Below are 23,814 nucleotides of genomic sequence, written 5' to 3' on the forward strand. Positions count from 1 at the left end.
CCCGCACAGGCCGGACGCACCTTCGCGTCCCGCTCCCGGCGCGCCCTCCAGCGCGGGGACTGTGCGGGCCCCACGCAGCAGGCGGCGGGCGGGGGTCTCGTGGGCGGTCCCCGCCGGGTACCCCCCCTGCCCTATCGCTCTCTGCGCCCCGACTCCCCGTCCCCACACCCCGTCCCCGTCCCCGCTCCCCGTCCCCGCTCCCCGTCCCCCGCGGGCCGTAGAAGGAGCCCGGCGCAGCGTGCGCGCGCGCGCCCGTGCTGCGTCGCGGCGTCGCTCCCCGGCGTGCGCGCGGCCGGCGGCGGGGGGTGCGGGGAGGGCGGAGCCGACACCGAGGGCGGAGGGTGGAGGCTGAGGCGGTGGCTGAGGCGGCGGCCGGTCGGGCCGCGCTCGGGGGCGCGCTCGGGGCCGCGCCAGGCCACGGCCAGCGCGCCGCAGCCCCGGGCGGCCGAGCGAAGCTCCGCAGACTCGCGGTCCGAGTCTCGGTGCGGCGCGGCGCGGAGCGGCCCGCGGCTGAGGTGAGGCGGCGCGGCGGGGGCGGCGGGGGCGGCGAGGCTCTGACACCGCGGCCCGACCACGCCGCCCAGCAGCGCGGGGCAGCGCTGCGCAGCGCCGTGGCCGCGTTTATGTAAGCGCCGCCGGGCAGGTGGTGAGGCCGCGCCGGGCGCGCGGCTCGAGCGAGACCAGTGCTGCCCGGAGCGCTGTCCGGAGGGGCTGTCCGGAGGGGCTGCGGGCCGCCCGGCGAGGGGCGGTTGCGCCCGGGACGGCCCCGCGTCTGCTCCCCGGGCGCCGCATCTGCGCGGGATGCTCTGCGCCGCGGGAGAGCGAGGCTGCGCCCCGGGATGAAGCTGCGCCCCGGGGCGCGTACGGGGAGTCCGGGGATGAAGGGGAGGCTGCGCCCCGGGAGGGGACACTGCCCCTCGGGATGAGGCTGCGCCCCCGGCAGGGGAGCCTGCGCTGGGGACAGCCCTGTCCCCTCCCCGGGAGTGCCGCTTCTGCTCCGGATGCGCTGCGCCCTAGGGAGGGAAGGCTGCGCCCCGGCACGAGGCTGCCCCCGGGACGGCCCCCCCGCCCCCGCCCCCTTCGGGAGGGCACCGTGTCCGCGCGGGGTGCCCTCCTCTGCGGAGAGTGCACCCCCGGGGGGAGGCTGCGCCCACGGTGAGGCTGCGCCAGGCACGGCTCCGCGTCCCTTCCCGAGGGCGCAGTGTCCGCGTGGGATGCTCTTCGCCGCGGGCGTCCCGGGGCGGGGAAGTTCCCGCGGGTGCCGGCCGTCTGGAGCGATCCGGAACAGTCTGGGGCGACTGGGGGCTCGAGGTGAATTCTGACGTGTTCAGATCTGCGGTAGGAAAATTACCGGGTAGTGAATGGGTCTGGAGGAAGGTGTCAGAGTGGGCTGTGGACGCTAAAACGGGTTGGAGTCCCAGTTGACAAGCTGGGGAACCTAAAATATGTTCGAATTCCTATTTATATGTCGGAGACCCGCAGCGCCGTGTTTGGTTCGCGCTTCGTATTTTTGGCCGGCTGGTTTGGGTTGTTACTTCTGATAAGGTTACTTTCTGATAGTGGTTAGCTTTCAGCCCTCGAAGTATAAGGAAAAGTGGCTTGGTGTCAGACTTGCTTCTCTACTCTTAGTGCCCTAATCAACTGATGATCAGTAAGTTTTGAGATTAGAAATATTTAATTAATCCTCTTTGTTCTCTCTTAAATTTGCCGTATGTTTTATTCCTCTGAAAGGTGCCATCTAGAGCTGCATTTTCCGAAAACACTGGGCTGTGGTAAGAGCAGTCCTGGGCAGTGTCTTTCGATTGCCAGCTTTTCTTTGAGGCTGAGATTCTTTTACCTTTTTGCTGCGGGTTTCCCTGAGGGGAAGGGGAGAAGGAAAATGCAGAGGTTGGCTGGTACCCTTCCTCCTGGGTGTGACAGTTAGCTGCCCTCCTTGCAGGGTCCCTCCAGGGACAGGGTCCCCTCCGCAGGGTCACCCCCAGCAGGGCTCCTAAGTATCGCTGAGACTCACTGAGCTGTCTGGCGATCCTGCCCTGCCCAGGTGAAGGCAGGGACTCACTCGGGCTCTGCAAGGAAAGCATTGTCTGTGAGCAGTGCCCCGTTTGATGTCTGAGGGTCCCTGGGACTGAATATATCCAGCTACACCTTCAACAAAATTTGAAGCTGTAGTTGGAAAAAAAAAAAAAAAAGGCCTTTCTGCAGGGGGCAGTGGTGAAAAGAAAATTGGTCCAGCTCTGAGAAATTGATGACACATGTATCTCGAGATGCTGCGTGCTCATGAGGTCAGTCCTGGGAGGTGAAGAGAGGATAATTAGCGAATAACAGCCTCCGCAAAAAACTTCTTGGCTTGTAGGCTACTTTAGTCCTCTGTGAATTTACATGTCTTAAAAGCATTTCAACTGCTTTTAGATTGGAATAAGAAAATTTTTAAAATTTATATTTGTCTGGTGAATGAACAAAGCAAACTAATGCATTTGGCAAGTACTGAACCCATGTCGTGCTGTGCTGGGCCCTCCCTGTTTTTGGCTCCTGGGATACAGTGCTGAACAAATTAGGCAGAGGTCAAAAAAGTTCAAAAGCTGGCAGTTTGTTTTATTAAACACTGTTATAGCATTACATTTTAAAAATAAAATTTATACTTTCAGTTATAAAATTTAAAAATGTATACCACTGAAATTTTTATTTATAGATTTGAAAGTATAAGTGTGCGCACTGTACACTCAAAAGGTACAAACACATAAGAAAACCTCGTTTCACTCCATCCCTAGCTGATCAGTTCCCTGTAACTGCTGTGACCAGTTGACTATGTATTGTCCCAGCAGTAGCAAAATATATACACTGTTATATATGTGTTTTAATATAGTTTTTAATATTTGCTGTAAGAAACAGTGCTGCAGTGAATATTTTTTTATACATGGGTGCAAGCAAAACCCACTAATCATTTTTTATTAATCATCAAAATTCATTAGCTGTAAGCTTTATTTAAGTGCTGGGTTTTATTCTCTTGAATGCTCTGCTGAGCTATGTAAGTACTTAGTACCAAGGAATTTATTTAAATAGGTTGGAGATAGTTGGAAAGTACATTTTGGAGATTAATAGGTGAAGTTATACATTTACCAGCTTATAAAAAACTTGTTTAAGAAAAATTGTCAGGGGTATTCCCTGGTGGTCCAGTGGTTGGGACTTGGTGCTTTCACTATCGGGGCCCTGGGTTTGATCCCTGGTTCAGGAACTAAGATCCTATAAGCTGCGTGGTGCGCCAAAAAAAAAAAAAAAAAAGAGTCAATCTCGGTATGAAACTGAAGAGCTTAAAGAGGTCCTGTTTTATTGGAAAACTTGATTTTTTTGTGTCAATTTTCTAAACCACAGATTTCCAAACCTACAATTTGGTGTGATAGAAATGCTGCTGTTTAAAAACAAAACAAAACAAAACAAAACAAAACAAAACAAAAAAACTTTTAGAAAGTATGTTCATAATACGTGAGGTAGGAAAGGCAAACAGTGAGACTTCCGTTTAAAAATTGTACGTTAAAGTCATTACGATGTCCTTGTTCCTCGAGTGCCTTTCTTTGGAGTTACGCTTTGTTTGGAGTGTGGACCGAGGTATTCCCCTGGCCTTGCTGCCTTGCTTGACAACAGTTGGTCCCAGGCCATTAGTACCAAATTATCACATTTTTTTGGTGGTCTCATTAGTACTGCCGGCTGCTCTCCTCCTGTATGTGTGTACAGTGTTCTAGGAGTGTGCCAAAAAACGACTTTGGTTTTCAGTTTGTCTTTGTGGTGGATTTAAAATGTGAAGACGGGGCAGAGATTGGGGGGGAAGTAGCTCGGAGGGGAAGTAGCTCGGAGGGGCCTGGTATTTTTATGGGAAGTGCAGTGACACTGCTTGCATCTAGGGCAGACTTGTTTCACTCATGTGGTCGCCCCACAGGTATTGGTATTTACCATGTGCCAGGTACTGTTCTAGGTGCTGGAGACGGGAGTGAACACAGCAAGGGTAGTTCCTACCCTCTGGGGGTTCACATTATGGGGGAGATGAGGATCATAAACCCCAGCTAAAGTCCTAAGTGCTGGCCAGAGAAAACCATAATTTGAAAAGATAGATGTACCCCAATGTCCATCGACAGATGAATGGATAAAGTAGATGTGGTACATATACACAATGGAATACTACTCAGCCATAAAAAGAATGAAATAATGCCATTTGCAGGAACATGGATGGACCTAGAGATTATCACACTAAGTGAAGTAAGTCAAAGAAAGACAAATATCATATGATATTGCTTGTATGTGGAATCCAAAAAAAAAAAAAAAAAATACAAATGAGCTTATTTCCAAAACAGAAATAGACCCATAGACATAGAAAACAAACTTATGGATACTGAAGGGGAAAGGTGGTGGGGAGGGATAAATTAGGATTTGGGGATTAATGTATACACACTACTATGTATAAAATATATAACCAACAAGGACCTACTGTATAGCACAGGGAACTCTACTCAATATTCTGCAATAACCTGTATGGGAAAAGAATCTAAAAAAGAATAGATATATGTATATGTATGAATGAATCACTTTGCTGTACTCATCTATACTCCAATATAAAATAAAAATTAAAAAAAAGTCCTAAGTCCCAAGAGGGGCAAATCAATCTAGCAGGTCGGGAGGTCTGAGGGAGCTGGGCGCCACCTGGCTGGGTGCTGGCACGGGGAACTCTGGAGTCACAGCCTCAGGCCCAGGGTCCAAGCTTCCTGTCCTGGGCTGATAATAGGCCGGAGCCCAGTGTGGCCTAGGGGAGGGAGGGAGGGTGGCAGGGAGTGAGCCCAGAGGCTGGAGGGCTGCAGCTTGTGGGAGCACCCTGCTGGGGTATGGAACTTAGATGGTGATCTCAGCCTTACTCGGGCTGCCTGCCTGCCTGCCTGCCTTCCTGGTTGACTTTAGAGTTTTGGACAACAGAATGACATGATCTGATTCCTCTTTGAGAAGCATCACTCCAGCTGTTACGCAGCTACTGTTTATCGGGAGCTTGTGGTGTGCCAGGCCGTTTAAGCGCTTCACATATATTAATTAAAATCTCATGACTGTCTATAAGGCAAGCATGACTCTTAGTCTCCTGCCTTACATGTGGGTAAAGCTAGGTGCAGAGAGGCCACAGATAAGTGGCAGAGGGAGTACTGCCCTGAGTGTCCGCGCCGCAGGGACTCTCCCCCTCCCCTGCCCTACGCAGGAGGGGAGCATCGGGGGCCCACGGTGATCCGCTGGGGCCTGGCACCAGGGCAGGGGTGGGGAGATCAAATCCGGCTTCGTTTGTAAGTTGCGGCATTATGTTAACAGGAAAATGTTGCCAGTTTGCCTGTGACACAATGCTTTCCTCTCACTTAGGTGTCATTTATTGAAAGAGCTCTTAGACTTTAAGCATAGACTTTTAAAATCATGCCAGTCTTGTGCTTTCATGAAAAAGGAAGATGTGAGTGAAATAAAGTAATTATAAAATGTCTTCCCCTTTAGAATTTGGTTCCTCCAAATCAGCCCCATGGCATGGTCCGCTGTGCTGTCACCGTCTCTTGCCGAGGTGGCATTTCTCACGACTGCACCACTGCTGTCTCTGGGACGCGTCCAAGCTGCGGATATACGATCCGCGAGTTTGGACGCTTTCTTGATCCTACCGGCAGGTGTTAAGGAGAGGTTTCCGGTCCTTAAAGGATTTGTGGACTGACCTGTTGATGGGTCACATTGCCCTGTCAGTCATGCGTCCTAGAGGGACGGCCGAGTTTGAGTGATTACTCAGAGTTCCTGCCCAATTTCAGAGTCGTGAAGATGTGGGAAAACGCGAGTCTTAGAACTGAGGCACTGTGGTGTGTTTTGCAGGCGGCCCATCGGGATTGCCAGTAGTCTCTGCAAGATGGAACAGCCCAGAGCGACCCCCAGGTCGTTGGCTGAGGAGCAGGCTGGCGAGGCTGCGAGGTGGGGAGGTGGGCCCACGGGTGGGTCTCTGTCCCACGCGCACCAGGTGTGTGAGCTTGCGCGCTTTGATCCTCCTGTGCTTCAGTTTTCTCTCCCGTAAATTAGGAGGAAGAGCAGCACGTGGTCTTCTGGGGTCGGTGGGTCGATAGCTGAGCTAATGTAAAGGGCCTAAAATAGTACTTCACTAACGGTGCTTAAGAGGGCTTACTTTGGTTCAAGAAGAGGTTGGGGCCAGATATGTAAATTTGGGGGTCATCTGTGTACTGCTGATGTTTGAAACCGTAGGCCGGGCTGTGGGTGTCCACACAGAAGAGCAGGAGGGTGCAGACTGAGCCTGGGGGCTTTGGGCAAGGGGTCCACAAGAGGGGGAGGGTCCTGGATTTGATAAGAGGCGGATGGCCTTGCAGTGGGGAGGGCTGTGTGGAGGGAGGGGTGGAGAGCATCGGGTGTGGAGGATCCTCTGGAGGAGGACAGGGTAACGGGACAGAAGCCGGAGGGTTGTGGACTCAAGGGAGTTTTTATTTTTGATTTTTAAGTGAGAGTGATTGTCATGTGTTTTGGGCTGACAGGGATGATCCAGTGGAGAAGGACAGAGTTCTAGTGCGTTGGGCAGGGACAGTTGCAGGGGCACAGTCCTTGGGCCGGTGAGAGGGGGTGGCCGGAGGGAGGAGCAGGGGCAGTTCAGCCCCCGGAGCGAGGCAGGACTTCTGTGCATGAGAGCCTTGACGCACTTCGAAAATATTTCTAAGAGACATGCTGCCCCTTTGAAAGGAGGGCATAAAATAAAATATAATTTTGTGCTCAGTCCAGGAAACTTGGGAATTGTGCTGTAGGACTTAGGATCTAGTTTCTTATTAGCTTCTGGTGCTAAACACACCGTGGGGCATCCTTGCAGAAGGATGCATGTGGAAATAGCGTTTTTCTTTATTAAAAAAAACTCACTCGTCTCTAGAAGTATCATCAGCTTCACTAGAAGTTGGCACCTTTATTCACCAAATTTAGTACTACTCAGAGGACTCAGCAGACTTGGCTCCTGATTCGTGCTGCATTTGTCTTAAAGCTCTGGAGGGAAATGCCAGTTTTGCATCCAGGACGGCTGCCCCCACCTCCTGGGAGGTGGGTGGTGTTGCTTTGGGCCCCCGTAGGCTTAAGCCCCACTGGGGCAGCAGCACTGGCTTCTAGCTGCCTGGTAAAATGGTAAAACATCTTCCCTGCATGTCAGTTTGTACTGCTTGTGGTTATTTGTTTTTTTTTTTTTTCGGGTTTGGAGTTTCAAACCATCAACCTTCTCTGTAGTTGAATCAGCAGGATGAAACGCACAAGGCCCCAGACCCCTTGCGCTCCAGCCGCGGGGTGGCCTGGGGGGAGCTGGTTCCCACGGCTCTGCCTGATCATGTCCCCCTGCCCTGCGTGGATGTGGACAGGTTTGGCTGAGGGCCTTCCCCGGCCGGATGCGGGAGGCGGGAGAGGTCTCTGCCCCTGGGAGCCAGCCTTGCCTCAGGGCGACCCGGCCAGGTGGGGCGCCCACGTACTGAGCCAACGTGGAGGCTGCTTATTGGAGTGGCCTCTGTCAGGGCATCCGTGGGGATGCCAGCTGTGCGGGCTCTCCTGAGCCCAGGAAGGGCTGGCAGCGAGGGGAAGAGGAGCCCCGGAGTGAGATGGGAGGCCCTGGAGGAGGACAGAGGCCTGGTCGGAGCTGTGCAGGGCGGCTGGGAGGAGCGAGCAGAGGTGTCGACTGACGGGTGGGGTCCGGGGGGGGGCCTGCAGGGTTAAGAAGGGCTCTTCGAGCTGTGGATGCTGAGACCAGAGGGATCTGAGGTGGGGATTCTTATCCCCTGGCGTGTGGTGTGCAGAGTATTTATTTTGATACATACTTATGTGTGATCTGTCAGATATATCATGTATTGTTTGTGAAACACAGGCACACGTGGGTAGGACTTCGCTTCTATTCGTCATTCCTCACAGTCCTCACAATAGACGTTTCATTGCGCCTATTTTTCAGATCAGGAACTGACGGAAGAGGTTCAGTAACTTCCTGGGAAAGTGGGATGATATTTAGCTGACATTTATTAAGCTCTTACTATGTGTCAGCCATGGTGGAATCAGTTTAATCTAGTTTACTCCTGATGATAATCTTAGGATTATCCGTCTTGTGGAACCATCCTCATCCCCTCTTACCTGGCTTACCTGAGTAGCTGCCTCACAGCCCCTCCCTGCTCCTGTCTGTTCAGATCCAAGCCTTAACTGGAGGATAGATCAGAGCCCTGTACCTGCCCTCATCTCAGAGGTGTCCTCTCCCGCTGCCCCTCTGGCCACGCCCTCCAGCCAGGCCCTTGGGGCCTTGCCTCCGGCTTTCTGGTGGGCTTCGCTCCTCCATACCCTCACCTCCTCCCCACTGAGTGCCCTGTTGTCCGTTCTGTTCATCTGCCCTCTGTACCCACCACTCCCTCCCTTTCGTCAGCCTGCCTGGCAGAGTGGAAGCCTCAGGAAGGCAGGGGTCTTGTTCTGTCTTTATCCTCAGGGCCCAGAACAATGACGGGCAGATAGAAGGCACTTACCACTGTTTGTTGAATGAATGAATAACTTTTTCTTACTTTTGATGTAGGGAGTAGAATCTGAGCTGAGGCTGCTTGCCTCTGAAAATGTGTTTTTTCTGCCTGAACATACTGTACCCCTCCCCCCGCTCCTATTGTACTTGGTGAATCAGTCATATATTTATGCCCCATATGTCTGTGTTATCTCCAGATTTCTGTGCTTTTCTTTGTAGAACAGAAACATTTATAAAACATTCAAAATTGTTCTAAAACTATAAAGTGCAATATAGCAAATTAATCTGTTAAAAACAGAGAGTCCTCAAGTTGAAAAAAGAAATAGCTCTTGTTCTGTTAACTGCTTTTAGGTGACATGTAATTGAAATGCATTGTCTTAAGAAATAACAGTACCTGTTGTAGAGAAGTAATATTCATAACTACATCTTGGTGAAAGTGAGAATACTTTGAATAATTCCAGAAGGTTTCAGAAAAGCAGCCAAATAAAATAAAAAATACTTAATTCACCATGGAGTCTCAGAGGATTTAAAAATTGGAAGAAATGTAGCTTCACAGCTGTTTGGTAGGGGAGCCAACAGAAGAGTTGACTGGAAATTGGGACACTGGGCCCTTCGTCCCAGCCCAGCTCTGACCTGGTGGGCTGTCCGCCGCAGGTTCCTTGAGTGTGAAGGGGGTGGTCTAGTTGGTGATGTCCAAGGTCGCTCCATTTCTAGAGGATGGTTGTACGTAGGAGTCGAAAAACAAACTCTAAGTGCTTCGAGGGTCATTCAGTCGGATGTCAACAAATATTTAACCTCTGAGCAGCCCTGTGTGAAAAGCACGCGGTGCCGGTCACTGCGGCGGCTTTGGGTGCACAAGAGGCTGGCCTCGGCACAAGGTGTCCTGTCACCTCCTTCTGGACCAGCAGCTTTCCCGGAAGAGGGGAGCAAGGTGGGCCAGCAGGCGGGGACAGGGGGTAGAGTAATGGGCTCTGGCTTAGTGAGAAAACACCAGACCCCGGGGAGCCCGACTGATCCCTTTCTCTGGTTTCTCACTCTTAGGGGACGAGACTGTGTTAAATGTTGAATTAAATTGGGCGAGGATTGGTTTTTCAGGTTTGCAGGTCTCGAGCTTGTCAGAAATGAGTAAAGGTAACGCAGTAGTAGGTAATATTTCATCAGTCCTCTTGTATCCGGGAAGCATTAGAAACTGAGGGCATTAACACATGCACTGGGCAGGTTGGAGAGTACGGTTCAAAGTTGCTTTGTGTTTGCGCCTCTTCTCACGGGCCGTGCTCACAAGTCCAGTTTCTTTTCTCGTTTTGGTTGCCAACAGCCCAAGTTCCCTGCTGCTCCAAGTGTTCCCTCGCTTAGGGTGAGTGATCTCCTTGAAGAAGGAGTTTGCTCAAGGACGTAAGGCAGCTTCTCATCACCCGCGTGAGGCCGAGAGATGGCATGGTTCGCAGTTCCTGGTGGGCCGCTGTCGCCTCCCGATGCCCAGCTCCCCTTCTCTCAGCGCCGTCCTGGCACCTGCTCAGGCTGCTTCGCTTGGGGGTGAGGTTTTGTAGGTGTCAGGTGGGCACAGCCTGCCTTGTCCGCGTGCTGTGGCAGCGCGAGGACAGGGGACTGGATTTCTGGCTTCTGCCTTAGGAAGGGGAACTCACCCAGGGAGATATGCCCAAGAAGGGGCGGTTGGCTGCTGGGCCCCCACAAATGCACCCCCTGAGCCCTACGTGAAGGAGACTGGAAAGCATAGTTCATGCAGACACTCACCTGGTGTAGCCTGAGCACGAACAGCTTGAAGTCCGTCTATGGAGGTGTAGTTCCAGAGGCTTAGGTGCTCGGGCCACAGTTTAAATAACAATGGTGTGGCCTGTCATGTCTGCTCTCTTCTAGGTATGAATGAAATTAATTACATCAAATGCACATTTATTCATCTTGATCATTTTGAATTTGATTCCTTTTCAGAATAGGAATCTACCCAAAATAGTAGTCAAAAGGAATTACTGTTCTGAGTTGGTCATCTGTGTTAGGTTTTACCATATGCCTGTTATGATATAGTGTTCTTTTGGCGGGATACTTTGGAGGATTATCCTTTCTTTCTTAATATATTAAAACTTCATTTTCATTAAAAAGCTATCTAAACGTTTTAAGTTCCTCATGTAGTGATTTTTTAAATTAACGGTTCCAGGGAAGTAGCAGCACAAGCAGTAAATAGTGAAGACTCACTTGCTGCAGGTAGAAACTGGTACGGGGGTTGAGGCTGAAACCCTAATCCAGGAAGATGTGGAGTTTGTAGGAATGAATTGTAGGATGTCAGAGCTGCGAGAATTTAGGGCCACAGAGTTCAGCTTAGGTTTGACCATCAGTGAAATGCTATGGAGAAAAACCTTTTCCATCAAGTGTCAGCTGGTTTTTAGAAGTGATGAGATGACCACCTCTGTGTCAGGACTGCTGGCTTGTGGTCCTTCTGAACAAGTGGTCCAGTGTCAGCCACATGCAGACCAGGCTTAAGTCTACATCTTCTGACGCCTACTCTGGGGTTTTTTCTTCTTTGTATTTTTTTGGTGTCACGTAGGAGATGGTTTTCACCCACGTGCACATGAATGAGAGACGTATTTGATCATTGCACAGTGACGCTTTCTATTCTTTAATTTTATCCTCTAATGAAACCGAGGGTATTGATGATATTTCCAAAGGAAGAGCAGGAATTGTGTAAACCAGCCCAGCGCCCCTTACATTCCCCCTGAGCGATCTGCCCTGGGCGTGCGCGGCACAGGTAGGAAGGAGCCGAACTTGATGAATTTCAGCGTTTCTCACCGGAAGCCTTGCTGTAGGAACCGGAGGCCTTTCCCTTTAGTTAGCCAAGCCTTTGAGCCACGCCGTGGCCCGGGAGAGGTGTGCTGGATTTGGATTCGTGGGGCAGAGCTCTGCTGTGAGGGAGCTGTGCTACGTGCCTGCGGCCCTGTCCACGGCAGGCGTGTGCTTTTCACAGGGAGGCCCCCCCGCCCAGGTGCCTGCCCAGCCTCACTGGTGGTGGAGAGAGACTATACAGATGGTGTGGACGGTCAGCCTGCGGTCCGAGCGTCCATCGTTGAGTGATCGGGAAGATGTGGGTAGGAAGTACAGCTGGGGCAGGCACTGGGGGAAGCTTTGTTTTCTCTTGCTTGAGAAGCTACCATGTGATTCACCCTCAGTAAGTAGAGGAGTCAGTGATTTTCATGAATTTCTAAGCTGTGCAACTGTTACCACAGTCCAGGTTTAAATGTTTCCATCACCCCAAAATGCTCCTTGTGTGTGTTTGTGGTAAATTCCCATTCCCACCTCCAGCCACTGGCAACCACCGATCTGCTTTTTGTTTCTCTGAAGTTGCCTTTTCTAGGCATTTCATGTAAATGGAATCATGCAATATGCAGTCTTGGGCTTCCCTGGTGGCGCAGTGGTTGAGAATCTGCCTGCCAATGCAGGGGACACGGGTTCGAGCCCTGGTCTGGGAAGATCCCACAGGCCGCGGAGCGGCTGGGCACGTGAGCCATAATTACTGAGCCTGCGCGTCTGGAGCCTGTGCTCCGCAACAAGAGAGGCCGTGATAGTGAGAGGCCTGCGCACCGCGATGAAGAGTGGCCCCCGCTTGCCACAACTAGAGAAAGCCCTCGCGCAGAAACGAAGACCCAACACAGCCATAAATAAATAAATAAAAATTAAAAAAATAAAAAAGATATCTTATTAAAAAAAAATATGCAGGCTTTTGAGTCAGGCTTCTTTCACCTCACATAATGTTTTTGGGGTTCGCCCATGCTGTACAATGGATCAGTAGTTATGGAACCGCTAGGTGGTGTTTTGGGGGAGGCTCCGAGGAGCTTCAGTTCTTCATGTCTCAGCGCAGAAAGAATTCAGCGAGAGGCAAAGTGATAGATAAGAAGTGCTTTATTAGAAAAGGACACTTGTGAGTCTTACAGGTGGGTGGGCGAGAGGGTGCCGTGACCCGAGAACTTAGTGGGCTACAGTTTTATAATCAAAGGAAAAGTGGGAGGGGGAAGAGACCACCATCTTCCTCATTCTTGAGTAGATGTCGTGCTTCCATCATCAGCTACTCCTCCAGGTTGCACTGGGGAGTTTTCTTGTCTCTACATGGTCAAGCCAGGACTGTCACGGTGCAATGGAAAAATTATTTCAGGTCTCAGTACAGTGAGGGTCTGAAATGTCACCTTTCCATAAATTACTGTTTTTTACATGTGCAGAGAGCATGTCTTAGGGGTCATTAACTTACTGAGCTCATTGGGCAGCATGTGGGTCTCATGCCAACATTGTTTTATTGTTTTGAGGCATAGCTCATGCTTCTGTTACATGGTTTTGTGGTTAAGCAAACCTGCTTTCTTGAGTGATCATTAACTTACTGTTGTCTCCCAAAGCCCCCTAAAGTTCCCTGTCTGTCTACAATCCCCTAATGGCATTTCTGAGCGATTTGATTATCCTCTTCTATCCCTGTCAGTTTGTTCCTTTCAGCGGCTGACTAGGACTCTGTTGTGTGGGGGTCACACACCTTTTTTAGCTCTTCACCAGGGATGGGCGTTTGGATCGTTTCTACTTTCTGCCTCTGTGCATAGGGCTGCTCTGCGCGTGAGCGAGCACATCTCTGTGTGCACAGGAGCTTGGAGTGGGGCTTAGAATGACGGCACGTGTGACGCTGACAGCACAGCTGCCCGTGGGACCCCTGGGCGCGCTCTCAGGTCTGTCTCCGCGACGTGCCCTGCATGTCTTGAATAGTGTGGACCTGTTACTTCCGGGATGAAATACCGTGGACCTGAGGTCCAGCACAGGCGACCAGGGTTTCTTGTGGTGACGCCCTCTGTGCTCAGTGTGGGACAGAGGAACTCTTCCCCAGTATTTGGTTTTTCCTTTCACTCATCAGAGGAAGTCAACGAAGAACTATTAGGCGTGTTAAAAACCACACTCAGCCTGCAAACTCCATGTGCTCAATGCTTTGCCCCTGCAGTCCCCTTCTAGGGATTCAGCCCGAGGACACGCCTCCAACAAGATGAAAACACAGATGGAAGTGACCTAAATGTCCAGTCAGGGGCGGGTGGATCGACTCTGGGTGACCACGTCACAACGAGCCGTGTGGAGGGGTGGGTCTCTGGCGATTTCCAGAACATGCAGGAAGGGAGCAGGGGTGAGTGCCAGAGGGTATCGAGTGAGCTCCCTTCTCATGAGAAAACATGCGTATCTGCGCCTCCGCGCAAAAGGAAAACAGGAAGGAAAATCAAGGACGAAAGGGATTGGGCCCTGCAGGGGCCGGGGGCGGGCTGGAAAGGAGGGGGGGCACAGGTGGCTGGAGGGGTGGGCGTGGGGCTTCTCTGAGTGGACGTCTCAGTACAGCCCGACTCTGGGAACCGTGGACCCCAGAACAAAACACATGAACCTCAACCAGGACTGGGGGGACCCAGAATGGGATACAGACAGAACCAAAGCTCAGTGTAGGACAAAACAATAACAGAGCTACAGCAGGGGTGGGGTGGGGAAGAAAAGAATCAGCTGGATTTTGGAAAACAGTACTTTTCTAGATTCTGTAAAGCCACAGACAGAAAGGGCTGCACACAGTAACTGCCCAGAAACTGTCTGTTTCTCTGGGGGGTAAGGTTGCGGTGCGGACGTGTTCATAAGGATGGAAGAGTGAGTGTGTGGTGGGAAGAAGTTGCGGACGAGGGGAGGGGACAGAGGGCACTGGGCTGGAGCCAGGTGTCAGTGTGCACCGCAGTTTTGAGTGTTTGTCCATGTGCCAGACGGTGCAGAGACACAGGTGTTGGTGCTCAGTCGCACAGCTCCTTATCCAGTCCCCCGAGGACACCCAGGTGCTTTCTCCGAGCAAAGAAGAAGGGATCCTCCAAGAAGATGCGACTGGACCCCCTCGTGGTACAGGGAAGAGCTCAGAAAGGACGGGGCCATGTGGGCGGGGAGAGGGTCAGAGCTGGTGGCTCTGAGCAAGGGCATGGGTGACGATGGTGTTGGCTTATAACCCGTAGAATAAAGTAAGCGTCCATCACTCTGCTGATACACATGAATAACAATCAGTAAGCAGGGAGAAGGGGAGCCGAAGAATTCCAGTTAATCCGCGGGGAAGGAAGGAGGAAATGGACGATCACCCTGAGGCGGACCCCAGGGCAATAGTTACTTTAGACGGGACCCAGGACTGGCGCTAAATTAGTGAATGAAAGTTTGAGGAGAAACAGGATATTTTTCTAGTCTCAAAGTTATCTCTTCCCCACTTTACTTATTTATTGAAAAGGGAAAAGTAGTAACTTTAGAGTGGAGAAAGCCAGCAGACACCACCTCACCCAGGAGATCGATGTGATAAGACAGGTCGCAGTCATAGCCTCTCCCCCACATGGGCATGGGCACAGCCTAGGCACGAGGAAGCGGCAGGCAGACCCCGGGAGAGGGTGTCCCGAAAACACCTGGCCAGGGCTCTTCACCGTCCACGTCCTGAGAGACGGGCTTGGAGGGGCCTAAGGAGACACGCCAGCGAAATGCAGTATGGGCTTTCGAGGGGTTCCTGGGGCAGAGAGGATGTTAGTGGGAAAACTGGTGAGACTGCGGTAGTGGAGCTCACGGTACTGTCCTGACTTTGATCATTGTTCAGTGATGCCATAGGATGTGACCCTTAGGAGAAGCTGGGTGGGGGCGACGTGGGAACTCTGCGCCGCTGTCCACTGTCCCTACCCCCGCCGCCGCCGTCTGAGCTGTCCTCGACTCTGCCTCGGGAGGGAGGGTTCAGCGCCGTCCCAGGGAGAAACACTCTCTTGCCTTCTTACTGGGAATTCTGGCCACCTCGAGCCCTGATGCGGAGCATTCTGGAGACATGCGTCCCGTACCTGTGGTGCAGAGGGGCACGCTTCTTCCAAAGGGGGCACCGGAATCTCCTGGACCCGGTGGGAAGAGGCGCTGTGACCAGAGGCGCAGGTTGGGGACCTCGCACATGGCTACAGGGGCTTTCCTTGGTGTCCTTGGTCTTTTGATGTTATTATTTTTTTCCAAAGAGAAATTTAAAATTTTTATATATTCAGATTTATCAGTCTTTTCCTTTACAACTTGGGTTTTGAGTCCTAAGAACACTTTCCTATGTCGGGAGTCATTCCTCCTTAATTTCTTTCAGCAGTTTTATATTCTGTTTTCCACATTTAGCCTATTAATCTGTGTGAAGTCTGTTTCTATTCAGTTTGAGGCCAGGATCTAATATTTTTTCCTGTTGGCTAGACAGTTGCCTCGGTCATTGCGTGGTCTGCCCTTTGCTCAGCGACCAGAAATGCCACTTGTATCCTAGCCTAAATTCCTGCTTCAGAAGGTGTCGTTTCCTCTTGCTTGTCATTGTCGGGTACCAGCTGTGGAGTTTTGCATGTGGATTGTGTCCCCAACTCATCCTGGGGAGAGGATCACGTTGTGCAAGCAATGCCTCTTCCTTTCTAATTTTTGCACCTTCCCCTTATTCACTGGCTGGAACTCGTGGTGCCAGGCCGAGTGGGGTATTGGGACAGTGGTGGCGACCAGCAGTCGCTTCTCTGGTTCCAGCTTCACTGTGGGCGCCTCCCATGCTTCCTCACTGAGGGTGACGTTTACTGTAGTCGTTTTGTACATGCCCTTCACGTAGTTAAGCAAGTCGCCGTCCCACTTTGCTGAGAGTTTTATTAAAAATAAACTTTATCATTTACAGCAATAGAATTTTATTGGTTGCTTTTTCTGCATCTGTTGAGATGGTTGTATGGTTTCCCCTCCTATCTGTTAATATAGTAAATTTCATTCATAGATTTCCTGATGTTAAATATTCTTTCATTTGCAGGAAAAACCTTACTTTACTCTTAACACTGACAATTAAATTTGCTATTTATTTTAATGTTTTTTCTTTTTTAGAATGAGTCCCTCCTCTCCCCCTCATCCCACGTGCTTTTTTTGAGACATAGTTTATGTACTATAAGTTACTGCAGTGGTGTGCTGATAAATGCTTAACAAATGGCTTTTTTGTGGGGGGGGGGGGACTGTAAAAAGCCCTGATTTGTAGCATTTGCCAGTTTCCGTGGCATAAGTGTTCTCACCATTACCTGTGTCAAGCTGCTGATGAGCTAGCTGTTGGCTGGTGGCCCACAGAATCCCTGAGATGGAACCGTCCTCTCTTGGGTGCTAGGAGCTGGCCCAGCTGCTGAGAGCCCGGTGGGCAGCCTGGGGATGGCCGTGCCTGTGTGGCTCACGTGACCATCCCGGATGTCCTCCGTGGCCCCCCCTGCCCACCCGCATCAACACCGCACCTCCCTGGGGTCTGCCCTTGGTCAGCCTGGGTCCTCACCTCGGTCACGCTGCGCCCTCGCCCTGTCTTTAGACCTAGAGTTCTGTTCTGTGCGTTCCTAGCACCTCATCCCCCCCGAGAACCGCCTCCGCCACCTTGTTTAAAGATAGTAACGTATCGAGCTCACAGTGAGTTTTATTGGAAAACAGAGCATCTTACTCGTGATTACTATTGTGGCGCTAACTTTATTAGAAAACAGTGTGGGTTCTGTGATAGTAACTTTCCTTAAATCTGAGGGGCTGCTAGCATCATTATAATCATGTAACTTTTCATCTTCCTTAGTATAAATTAAGGCTTTTTTCATTCATTTATTTGCGCAGTCAGTCAGCAGGCATTTTTTGAGCGTCTACTATGTGTCAGGCATTTGGATTCCAAAGGTGTAGCAGTGGGTAAAGAACCCAGTCTCCTTCCTCATGGAGCACAGGTTCTGATACACCTTGAAGTTGTGCGTCTTTCTAATCTTACCATCCTTGCCCGTTTTCTCCTTGCTCAGACATCTACTTGTCTTTGCCCCTGGTGTTACCTTAAATCAACCCTGAATTCATCTGATTTCTTCCACTGCTTCAGTTTTGAAACTCCCTGCTTCGATGCTAGTTGACGTTTAGCTTAACTACTTATATAATTATTTCTGCTTTTACCAAATTTTCACAATGAAAAGGCAAAGGTGATTTTGACATTAGGAGAGGTCAGTGTTTTAAAAGGGTTGCGACAGTAGACTAACTGGAGAAGTTTAGTGAAGTGACACGCTTTATGGTGTGTGGCCTGTCGTCCGAGGAGGAGCCAGGGACGAGCTGACATCTTCCGCTGCAGTTCTGGGGGGTCCGAGGGCTGCTCCCCACCAGCATGGTCTCTTCTAGCTCCCGATGGCGTTAGGGTGTGTGGGGCTGTGCTTCTGGCAGCTGGGCGCTCCGAGGGGTGGGAGCCTGGTCACCGAGTGCTCTTCCGTGTTTGCCGCATGCCTTGGAACCATGTGGGGTGGAGGCGGGGGGGACCCTGTGCCCCTGTGGGCTGCAGTCCAGGGAGAGTGGCAGGCTTCCCTGGGGAGGAAGAGCTTGAGGGCCTTGACCCGGGGTGACTGGCGTGGAGGGCAGACTGGGGAATTGGGATGCAGGCCAGTGGGCCTGAGAAGTTCACCTGCCCGTAGTTCTGCCAAACTGATTGGGAGTTCTGCCTTTTTAATCCTTTGCAAAATTAGTTTGTTTTTAATTTAAAAGTCAGTATTTTATTTTGATAAGAAAAAATAGTCTAGTTTATTTATTCAAGCAACTTCGAACACCTCAGAGATCAACTTCCCTCCTTCCTCTGGAGAGGCTGAGGAGCAGTCGAGCGCGTGAAAGCGCAGCACGGGTGGCTGTTGCGCCTGGCCCTCGCGCAGCCACCTGCGGAGAAGAACCTTCCGAGGAAGGACGGGTCACTGCGCTGCTGGGGCCGCTGGTGCAGAAGGCGTGGCCCGGCCCTCGGTCGAGATCCAAAGCCAGCACCCGTTCTCGTTCCTGGCCCCTTCCCGCTTGACACCTTCACCCTCTGGGGTCTCCGTTGAGGATGGACAGAAACTCTGGGGTGACTTGTGACCTCTCGGGGATGCTGACCGGGCTGGCCCTCCTTTCTCTTTTGACCGCTTTGCAACTGGCTTATGAGGGGGATTTAAAAATGGATGTCAAAGAAAACATTTTTCATGGGAATAAATACCTATTTGGGGGGGTATAGTTATACCTTAGAATTTAGTCTTTGAAAATAACAATTATGGGGATCAAGTCTTAATGTGAAGGTTGAATCCTCATAGGTTACCTTTAAATCTTAGAATCAGAATTCAGGAACCCTCGTCAAAAGTAATTTTCCATTGTTGTGCTCCTACTGGATTTTTAAAAATGGATACATCTTATTTATTTGTACTTAAATGTATGTCAGACTGATACTAATCGTATCACAGAATAGGAAAAACAAAACATCTTTCTATAAATATTAAAGTAATGAGCAAATTAGGGATTGTACAAGAACACAGTAGATGATGTGGAGGAAATCAGTGAGGCTCTTAATGGCTTAAATCTAACTCTTGAGTAATTATTTAAAAACTTTTAGTAAGTAAAGCCTCTCAATCCTATAAAATAGGAGTAATTCATCATCACACATTTGTATTTTTAGTTCTTTGTCTTGAAGATAGATCCTGGGTCCTAAAGATACCAAAACTAGTATCACATCTGGTTTTCTAAAGCCAAGGAAATCTTTAACCTGTTTTCTGGAGCCAGCAAGGTAATCTGTTACTAGGCCATTGAACCCCTTTTGGGGAGTCTCAGGTCATCCCCTCCCCCCCACATTTACTCAGTCAGCACAGTGAAAACCAGGAAACCCAGGCTCTGAGATAAGCAGAGTCTTGGGAGGACGGAAGCAGCTTGGCTACTGACACACTGTGGGGTCACACCCGCCTGCACGTGACTCCGGCCAGGAGGGGCCTGGCGGGACCCCGGCTAGCAGGCACTGGGCCCCGAGGTGCAGAGTAGCTGCTGGATGCTGGCTTCCTTCGCACTTCCCGGCCGGCTCCGGAACTGGATCCAGGCCGCGGGGTCCCTCTCATGCCCTGGGCACCGCTGTCCCAGCTCAGCTTACACTCCCGTTGGCCGCTTTCCAGAAGCGCCCGCCGGCATCCGTGGCGATCATCGATGATCATCGGAAGAGAGAAGCGGGGATTCTGTGGGCGCCGCCCTCGGAGCCTCCCTGCCGCTGTCCTCTGACTCCGCGGCCCTGGAACCACCTCGTCCTCCTCGGTGAGGCTGTGGTGTGCACGACTGAGGCTGCGGTCTGTCACTGTGGGTGCACGGCTGTGTCTGAGAGGAGCCTCTCCTGGGAGGAGGCCTGGGGGCACAGGGCCTGGGGAGGCACAGGCCGCGCTGGGGGGCTGGAGGGCTGGGGGTGCGGGCGCTGCCGGCGGGCCTCCTGGATTTCTCAGAGTCCAGAACCCCCTTCCTCCGCGTCCCCCTCCCGTCCCCCCGCCCCCCGCTAAGCACCTTAGGGCTGGGCTTCGTGTCCCCGCAAATGGGAAGCTCAGAAGAGGTTCAGTAAAATCTAATCGAATAACTTGCTTCAGGCGTTTCATATTCAGGGTGATTTGTTTAGTTGCCTTCTCAACTTGTGAGTCATCTGATTATTTGTATGGCCCTAGGTGATTGTAACTTTTTTATTCAAAGCGTTTTAAGAGGTGGTTTCTTGTTTTTCATGTTATGTATAATGTCCTCTTTGATAAGATGGGTTTCTAGTGATTTTGTGTATGAAAAGTGAGGCTCTTTTCAGATATAGAATAAATCAAATTATTTGTTCAGAAACGTCCAGAAGTAGATTTCACAGCTCTCTGAACAGCTGGGTTTAAAGCAGTCTTTAATGTGTATTTCGAGTCTCATTAAAGACCCAGAAGATCAGCTAACGTCAGGCTGCTTGCCTGTCTTTTTATTGAGGGCAGGGCTTCCCAAGTGCTGTGAGCCCACTTTGGACCTAATGCTATTGATAGTTTGTTGTCCGAAATTACCTTTGCATTGGGAAATCTTTAAGTAAAATCTGCAAAGTTTTGGATTCATTCCCTAGGGTGCTTTTTTTAAAAGCTATATATATATAAATTTATTTATTTATTTATTTATTTTTGGCTGTGTTGGGTCTTTGTTTCTGTGCGAGGGCTTTCTCTAGTTGTGGCAAGCGGGGGCCACTCTTCATCACAGTGCACGGGCCTCTCACTGTCGCGGCCTCTCTTGTTGCGGAGCACAAGCTCCAGATGCGCAGGCTCAGTAGTTGTGGCTCACGGGCCTTGTTGCTCCGTGGCATGTGGGATCTTCCCAGACCAGGGCTCGAACCCATGTCCCCTGCATTGGCAGGCGGATTCTCAACCACTGCGCCACCAGGGAAGCCCCCCTAGGGTGCTTTTGAGGTGGATCTGGTGGAAGATGTCCTTTGGATGTGTTGGCACCACCACCACCAGGTTCCCTCACTGCTGTCTAGGCTGGTGTGGTCGCCAGTCGGGACACCCCCTCTGCCCGGAGAAGCAGCCCCCAGGCACCCATGTCTGCCTCGGTGGGCCCTGTTCCCGCCTGGGGCACAGGCGAGCTCACGGTCCTCGGGCGCCAGCCTGGCGGGTTCTCTGTGCGCTCGGCGCCTCCCGCCTCCTGGCCCCACTGTCACCATCTCCTCGTCTGTTGTGGTCATGTGGGCTCGCCATCCCTCCACGTGGCTCTTCCAGCCCCCAGTGACCTGTCTTTGTCAAGGGCAGCGGCCAGTATCCTGTTCCTGTCTTGCTCAGGCCGTGCCAGCCTGGCTTCCCTCCTGCCCCTCCCGCCCTCAGCCTGAGGGTACACTCCCTCCTGCTCTGGGTGCCGGTGCCTCCCCCGCCCCACCCCTGCTGCCCGCAGGCCTGCTGCCCTCAGCCAGGCCTGCCAGCCTCTCCTCCCAACGCTGTTTCCATCTTCCTGCTAGAGCCCTGCTTGGAGCCACGGGTGCTCCTCCTTGACTTCGCCGGGTCAGGGTTTGCTCTCACGCAGCCCACCCTTCATCTGGTCCCTGTAGGCATCTTTCTGGGGGCACATCCCGTCAGGAACCCCCGCTGGGCCCCTTCCTGTGACTTCCCATCACACCGGGGGAAGGGCGCTCCCTTAGGAAGGAGTTCACAGTCTGCTCCCCGGCCTGTTCCCCTCCATTTTCCCTGTTCGCTGCTCCGGGCGAACCCAGCCCCACCCCAGGGCCCGGGTGTCTGCTGTTCCTCCCGCGGGCGACAGTTCCTCCCCAGGTGCTCCCCGTTCAGCCATCCCCTAGTCGCTCCCTGGCCTCCCCCTGTGCCGTTCTTGTCTGTGCCCCGTGGGTGAGCACTCGACAGGCCCTGTTTGTTTGTTTGCACGTGTGCTGTCTGTCTCCTGCCCTGGAATGTGAGCTTCTGGAAGCCAGAGGCGGTCCTGGCCACTGGTGTAGCAGGCCACTGGTCCCGGGCCCGGGTTTGGCTCATGGTTGGTTTGGCTGCAGGTAGCAGACCACCTGGCTGCTGTGGCTTCCGACGTCTGGGCCTCCCGTCAGGGCTGGGCCCCTCCGGCTCGCCACTCTGCTGTTCCATCGTCACGTGTGGCTCCTTGGCCTTGAGGCGGCTGTTCTGACGGGAAGCAGGGGGACGGGGTCTCTTTCAGAGGAGCATTTCAGGAGCCCTGCCGCCACCTCGCCGGCAGGGAGGGTATCACGCGGGGCACAGACCGTACTCCCCAGAATCAGGCTCTGCGAGGAGGGGTGAGATGGTGCGGGGGAGGCCAGGGCCTGCCTGGCAGGGGCTTTAGAGTGTGAGCTCCTGTCGTCCGCACCCATCACTTCCCGGCGCAGGTTCCGGCCAGGAGAGAGCCCCACACCCCATAGATGGGCCGACCTTATGGGAAATAGAGGATGGGGCACTCATCTTTCATCTCAGATTAGACAGACAGACCCACCTGGTGGCGAGCATGGTGGGGGCAAGTGCAGGTGCCCTCGGCAGGGGCGAGCCCCTTCTGCGCAGCGACCCGAGGACACAGTCCCTGGGGTGGGCCGCCCTCCCTCCAGACCCTTGTTGCCCACGCCTCCCTCCTCGGGGACGAGCTGGCGTCTCCCCACAGGGTGACGGGAGCAGGAATGCGGCCCCCTTGTCCCCCGTGGGCTTTGCCGTCTCCCGTGGGGGAAGCCTGGATGTGGGGCGACCTTGGGGACGGTGGCCCCGGCCCTGTCCTCGCGCAGCCCCCGAGGCAGCCCCCCTTGTACCTCTGCGAGCCCCCCCGGGGGACCTGCTGACCCTCGCCCCCTTCTTGCTGCCTCTCTCTCGGCTTCTGAGGAGAAACCCACCCAGGGTCGATTCCAGGACAGTCATGAGAGCCGAGGGGAGCCTCTGGGGACACTCGTCTGGGATTTGGGAGGAGTCCCCCCCCACTGTGTTTCCTGCAGGGAAGGGGCTGGAGGACTGGGTTTCCTCCGCAGCCCCGAGGTGGGCGAGAGCCGGGGGACAGGCCCCTTCAGTTCTTCGGAGAGAGTGTTGTTCACCGCCAGGTGGTCCCAGTACCTTCTCTTTGTTAGTTGATAGCGAAAGAGCATAGCTTTGCTGGAAAAGTGGAGGTGGGCGTGGGAGCTTTGCTGGAAGTCTGGGGTGCAGAAGAGGAGGCCGGCGGAGGGTGTGTGGGCCACCGCGGGGAGTGAGAAGTGGGTGAGCCACTGTGGCGGGGGTCTGCACCCAGAGTTGCGGTGTGGAAGTTTCGATGGTGCAGGCTGGAGAACCAGTGTGGGTGGGGCGAGGAGGTGGCCTGCCCGGAGGGAGGTGATGGATTAGGGCAGGTGGAGAGCTTGGGCACGTTTGGGGCTGCGCAGGGTGAAAGGGGGGTGCCTTTGCCCGGACAGAGCTTGCAGGAAGCCAGCTTTGGCGGCGGGAGGGCCGGAGCAGCAGGTCTGTTCTGGACACGCAGCTTGGCTGCTCCGGCGGTTTTGCTTTCCCACCTCCGGCTCCCCAGCGGTGCTCCGGGCCCCCGGCCTGCCAGGCAGCATTTGCACCTCCCTCTCCAGGCTGACGTTTCACAGGCGGCCCAAACTGAACATTTGGAACCAATCATTCTATTTTCCTAAATTTTCTACCCGTTTTCCTCCCAGTGACTATCACAACACCCTCAGTTGCTAGAAACACTTAATTTACCTTTTTCCCCAAACCTTATGTTCAGGGTTTTAAAATATATGTTAAAAAACTCACCTTTAAATTGTAAAAATTATTCAACATACAGAAATAAAGCAGCAGCATTTGAAGGTTCTATGAGACCATGTATGTCTGATCTCTGGGTCATTCGTGGGGTGTGTAGGAAAGCAGAGTGCACAAGTGGGCTTACTCACTGGGCCTGGATTTGGGGATGATCTGCCGTCACTGTGTTGGCCCCTGTCACTTACTGTCCCCAAGTCAAATGTAGCCACCAGCTCTTAAGAGAACTTGCAAGTTACAAGAGATCTGTTGGTGGGAGACCTGGCCACT

General features: G+C 52.6%; 1 protein-coding gene across 7 annotated transcripts in view; it reads left to right on the forward strand.

The window, feature by feature from the left end:
• Positions 1–399: 399 nt before the first annotated feature.
• Positions 400–23,814, forward strand: part of ADARB1 (adenosine deaminase RNA specific B1) — a 116,520-nt gene continuing 93,105 nt past the window's right edge. For all 7 annotated transcript variants that reach the window (XR_009503034.1, XR_009503035.1, XM_059921715.1 and 4 more), the window contains exon 1: positions 400–515. The gene's annotated coding sequence lies outside the window, so the exon portion shown is untranslated. The remainder of the gene's footprint in view (positions 516–23,814) is intronic.

This window comes from Balaenoptera ricei, chromosome 4 (assembly GCF_028023285.1).
Source record: "Balaenoptera ricei isolate mBalRic1 chromosome 4, mBalRic1.hap2, whole genome shotgun sequence".
Classification (NCBI taxonomy): domain Eukaryota; kingdom Metazoa; phylum Chordata; class Mammalia; order Artiodactyla; family Balaenopteridae; genus Balaenoptera; species Balaenoptera ricei.